This window comes from Squalius cephalus (genome assembly GCF_949319135.1).
Source record: "Squalius cephalus genome assembly, chromosome: 5".
Classification (NCBI taxonomy): Eukaryota; Metazoa; Chordata; class Actinopteri; order Cypriniformes; family Leuciscidae; genus Squalius; species Squalius cephalus.
This window is the reverse complement of record NC_137126.1, coordinates 42,887,323-42,892,573: the sequence shown is the minus strand read 5'-3', so window position 1 is coordinate 42,892,573 and position 5,251 is coordinate 42,887,323.

Below are 5,251 nucleotides of genomic sequence, written 5' to 3'. Positions count from 1 at the left end.
TATTAAAAAAAAAAGTCTCCTCATGTTGTTCCCTTGTGTTATAGTTAGTTTGTGCTGGCATTACATTAGCCATGAATAAATATCTCTATATTACTATTCTGCTCTACAGCTGACAGTGTAATCATAACCATTAATATTCTCTGTTAATTATTTTGAGATTTCTGGCACTTAATCACTTCTGAGAAGAATCTGCTGTCTTTCAATAATTTAGCTGATGAAATATTTCAGGACTTCTTTTTAGACAGAGTACTTTACATTTGAGTGGCTGGCTTAAAATTATAAAATAGGCCTACATCTTTCAGTGGTAAAAAAACAGGTTTGTAGACTACTAAACGGTATTTATGAGTTATGCCAGACAAATGATTTCCACAGCTTTAGTTGTTTCTTGCATTAAGTAATCTTTTAAACAAATCAATATTTATTTAGTTTTTTTTTTTTTGGAAAATAGCCATATAGCAAGGCACAAATAATGTGCAGTCTGTCAATAATTATCACAAAATAATGATAATGACTTTATATTCCTATTTACACTTCTTTTCAAAATTGTTGGGGTCAGTAAGATTTTGTAATGTTTTTGAACCTACTTTACTCACCAAGGCTGCATTTATTTGATCCAAAATACAGAAAAAACTAATATGATGATTTGCTGCTCAAGAAACATTTCTTATTATTAATGTAGAAATCAATGTGCTGCTTAATTTGAATGGAAAACATTATTTTCAGGATTTGATGAATGGAAAGTTCAAAAGAACAGCATTTATTTGAAATAAATGTTTTAACATTATTACAAATGTCTTCATTGTCACTTTTGATCAATGTAAAGCAAAAAATATGTTATAGTGTATGCTGTTTTTTTTTTTTTTGTACACATACTGTATGTTAAGTACAATATCAGAAAATATTTCTCCGAGGTAAATCTCATACAGTAAAGGACGAGAATCACCCAATGGTTTAGATTTAAATGTGATTGATTCCCAAAGAGCTGAGAGCATTACATTTGGGAGTTGTTCTGGATTCGTCTAGCCGAGAACAGATGCATAATTTATACGCTCTGTCTAGTCTCCCTCAGATGACATGCAGTAATACAACTATGCATTTCAGTCAGACTAAAGCCTTTTTGAGACACGCTAACTGTCCTCCTTGAAACTCTGATTATTTTTTTTTACCAAAGCATGCGTTATTAGTATAAATCATGGTATACTGAATGATTAACACTCTAAAAAATAAAGGTTCTTTATTGGCTTTGATGGTTCCATGAAGAACCTTTTAACATGGAACCTTTCTATTCCACAAAAATGTTCTTGAAAAAGGTTCTTTTAATTATTAAAATGGTTCTTTTAAGAATGGTTCACTGCAAGGTTCTTTGTGGAACCCAAAATGGTTCTTCTATGGCATCACTGTGAAAAAAAATATCCTCTTGGAACCTTTAGTTTTAAGAGTATGTATCAGTAAATCAAGTCTGTAAATAAAACAACTGTAGTGTGTGTGTGTGTGTTGTGTTTGCTTGATACAACACGAGACAAAGAGGTCACATATGGTACGTTTGGTTGATAAATGGCTTTATTTGGCTTTAGGGGGACATCACTGTATCAGTTAGCAGCCATACAGTTAAAGTGTCAGCACTCCTGAACCATCTCTGAAACAGTGTCGTCGAGATGCACAAAATGTGAGGACTCTTTTAAGCAGTTTAGATTCATGATTAAGGCATTTACGTACATTTTTACACACATCAAGCAAATCTATCCCACCCCCTCATATTGTCAAGCTCCAAGTGAATCAAGCCATGCAAATTGAAACTCCTCTTGATTTATTCATTTCATGAATAATTGCGACAACTGTTTTATTACATTTATCAGAAATCTTACTTTTGGCTCTTCCCTCTTCTGGATTATAATATAATCCAGACCTACTATTTGGATTATTTTTACAACCCAAAGGTTGGTGCAAAAATGAGTCCGAACAGTAGACTCATTTTAACATCACTGTCACCACACTTTACACATTTTCTCATTTTCTCCAAAAAATCTTTTGAAAAATGGAAAATGCACCGTCATTTTCGGCCAGGACATTATCCATTGAGTGCCGTACATTTCATGTAACTCTAAAACAATACGTTAGGCGTAATTCAAAATACGACTGGAACACTTGTAGAAAATCAGTACAGAAAAATCTCATATTAACACTGTATTGGGCCCTATTTTTACTGACTTTTCTTGAAACCAATGACTTGATTTATACAATTTAACATTTAAGGACTCTTTGGAATGGTATTTTTCCAGAAGTGTGATCCAGTCTCATCGGGCAAGTCTTATTTAACAAACAACACATCCCAGACAGCAACATAGTGTCGGCCCAGATCCGGGCCACATCTGGTACATGTGGATTCCACGCCGTATGGGCAACACTATGTAACTGTCTTTTCAATCGCCATATATTTATTGATCAAACTGTATTAAAAAAATCAAGACCATTGATGGAAATAGTTAAAATCAAGGATAATGAGGGTTCATCTCCAGTCAGTCTTTGTCAAAGGGACACATTGAATCAAATACCCAATTTTACTAAACACTACCTGGAAAACACTACTACTACTACAACAGTATTCTGTGGGCAGACCTTTAACTCTGTATTTGCACAAAGGTTTATGAACAAAACACCCATTTAAGATGCATTAACCAAAAGATTTTTCAAATGTGAAAGGAGGAAGCCAAAATACTGGATTCATTAGTTATTTTTCCATCCATGGTGTTGAATTTGTAATCATTTGTTAAATAAAGATTTAGCAAAGTATTGAGTGCTGTTTGTTTCATAAGGTTATTTATTGTGACAGATTTTAGAAACAATCCGGATGCTTTTTCGCAGCTGTAAATAAATCTAAACTGATCAAACGAGACACCAACCCATAACGTCACAGAATCTGCGTCCTGTAATCATTGATCAAGCGGGCCTGCATTGTGAAGGGTCATTGGAGGTGGTTGATAAAGCTGTCTGAATGGGTTCTTGTAGTGGCTGTTTATCTGGAGTGTGACGGTTAATAGCTCTTTTCTATGGCTGTATGTGTGACTGTCTGTGACCCCTCTGCCCTCTCTATGTCCAGCCTGTCTTCTGCAGGGTGAGAAGCGCACCGGACCCATCACGTTTACACTGCTTCCTGAAAGCTCTTGTACGCAAAAACAAATCAACCCCACAACAAATATACACAAACATATTATAATACAACGGCTGAGGGAGTGACAGTCTTTCTTACCTAATCAATCTCTCTTTATTTTTCCCCACTTTTGGAAAGTTGTGGAAACTCTATCACAGATTGTTTCTTTTGCTATTGGAGCAAATGGAAATACAAAAATTATATTTTTTGTCACCTCCCCTAGAAGTTTACCAAACTATCCGACTTCTGCTTTTGAGAACCCGGGAAATATGAAAAGGCTCCATTAATTAACTGAAATAAAATAATTGTATTATAATTTTTTTACCGTAATAGAGAAGTATTTTTACTGTAACACAGTAAAAATAATCAGAATAATAAGAGTAATGAGAAATAAAACAAGTAAAACGTATATAGTCGCATTATGGTAATGAGAATCCAGCTAATAAATATGTTCCCATTAGGTTATGAAAACGTTTTTTCTTAAAGTTCAATTAACTTTCAAAACGTGCAAACATTATGGGAACGTTACTTTTGAATGTTCTCTGAATGTTCTGAAACATTTCAAAAACATTAGACGACCGTCTAGCTAAACTGTTTCAGGAAAAAAGTTTCATGAACAATGTATAAATAATGTTTTCGCGCTAACATTTTGAGAACATTATCAAAGACCAGATAACTCTGACAAAACCTTCTACTAATGTTACTGAAATAATGTTTGCTCATTCTTTCCTTGCCAGAGCTTTAGCCAAAGTTCTGAGAACATTCCCTGTTAGCTGGGCATTAGAAGGGGGCGCAACGAATCTTAATTGTCCTCAAAGTAGTCTTCATTTTAATTATGCTATTTTTTTTTCATTTGATTTCAGGGGAGACCTGGACATTTGTTCATGAAATTCACCTATTTGTGAGCAGAAACACTAAAGGAAAGAGCTAAAGACAGGAACCTCATCTAGTTTCAGAAGGAAGACATTCCACAGATTAGAAAGAGAAAGTGGAAGAAAGACATTGAGAAAGAGAAAATGAGACAGAGGAAGATTTACTTCAGAAACAGTGAGATCTGCTCCATCACGAATGAATCAATCAAGAGGAGGTCATTTTTGAACACAATAAGGAATAGAGGGATATTTAGCAGCAGTCGTCGTCTAAAGCGTCAGAATCTAAATTGCAGAAGGATTTTCCCACACTACAGTTGCACTCTTCTCTCCAAAATCTAAACATTGAAACCCTCCCCAAGAAATCCATAAATATTTGATCTTTAATCCCACCAAACTTGATGAACTCCATGCCGCCACGTTTGCCGTGCTGTGACCTTTGCAATTGAGGAAACCATGAACGGATGGCCGGATGCATACATTAAAGTTAAAACATGATGCATGCTTTGCATGAGAATGTGAATGAACATTCTTTACCCTACGAGTGAACTTAATGAAACGAGCTTGGACAATTTCGTTCATGTGGGTATAGATGCCCTAATATCGCTGGAAAAAATAGGAGATGTGGCCTGTTCCTGTGCTTGGCTCGTGACATACATTCAGGACTCGAGTGAAGCTCTATATAATGGATATGCTGTTGCTCTGTGAATAATTACCTCTTCCAAAGTCCAAACTCACTTATTTTTTTAAATCAAATAGCACCGAGAGGTTGGAACCAGTTCATTTTGCCTTGCATGGCATCATCCTCCTTTGTGCAGTCCTGCACTACTAATGGCACGTGAACACCAGGTTTGAATGGGGTCTTTGCTGTCTGATCGTCACTTAAGTTGCCGTCTTGACACGAAAATGAACATTTTGTCATCATTTAATCTATTTAATCTTTCCGTATTATTGTCTTTAGTGTGTGACACAAAGAATAGCTTAGACCAAGGGTGTCCAATCCTGCTCCTGGAGGGCCATTGTCCTGCAGAGTTCAGCTCCAACCCAAATTAAACACACCTGAACCAGCTAACCAAGGTCTTACTAAGCACACTAGAAACTTCCAGGCAGGTGTGTTGAAGTAAGTTGGAGCTAAACTCTCCAGGACTGAGTTTAGACACCCCTGGCTTAGACTAAATGAAATGTTGTTGTAGCTTAGACTAAGGCCCTGTCCCAAATGGCACCTTAAACACTT